Source organism: Arachis hypogaea, chromosome 14, assembly GCF_003086295.3.
Source record: "Arachis hypogaea cultivar Tifrunner chromosome 14, arahy.Tifrunner.gnm2.J5K5, whole genome shotgun sequence".
Classification (NCBI taxonomy): domain Eukaryota; kingdom Viridiplantae; phylum Streptophyta; class Magnoliopsida; order Fabales; family Fabaceae; genus Arachis; species Arachis hypogaea.
In genome coordinates this window covers 31,695,939-31,696,498 of record NC_092049.1, presented here as the reverse complement: position 1 = coordinate 31,696,498, position 560 = coordinate 31,695,939, and the positions used below count along the sequence as shown (strand labels likewise).

The window sequence follows — 560 nt, the reverse complement described above, 5'->3', positions numbered from 1 at the left end:
CCATCTGAAGATCCTTTTCAGTTCTTAACTGAATTCTTGCAGGTCTGTGATACTGTTAAGACTAATGGAGTAGATCCTGAAGTCTACAGGCTTATGCTTTTCCCTTTTGCTGTGAGAGACAGAGCTAGAATATGGTTGGACTCTCAACCTAAGGATAGCCTGAACTCTTGGGATAAGCTGGTCAAGGCTTTCTTAGCCAAGTTCTTTCCTCCTCAAAAGTTGAGTAAGCTTAGAGTGGATGTTCAGACCTTCAGACAAAAAGAAGGTGAATCCCTCTATGAAGCTTGGGAGAGATAGAAAGAACTGACCAAAAAGTGTCCTTCTGACATGCTTTCAGAATGGACCATCCTGGATATATTCTATGATGGTCTATCTGAATTGGCTAAAATGTCATTGGATACTTCCGCAGGTGGATCCATTCACCTAAAGAAAACGCCTGTAGAAGCTCAAGAACTCATTGACATGGTTGCTAATAACCAGTTCATGTACACTTCTGAGAGGAATCCTGTGAGTAATGGGACGCCTCAGAAGAAGGGAGTTCTTGAAATTGATACTCTGAA

General features: G+C 41.8%; 1 non-coding gene across 1 annotated transcript; it reads right to left on the bottom strand.

Moving 5' to 3' along the window:
- Positions 1 to 225: 225 nt before the first annotated feature.
- On the bottom strand, positions 226 to 333 carry LOC112745554 (small nucleolar RNA R71). Its single transcript, XR_003173474.1, has one exon. It is a non-coding gene; the product is annotated as a small nucleolar RNA R71 (small nucleolar RNA).
- Positions 334 to 560: the final 227 nt, after the last annotated feature.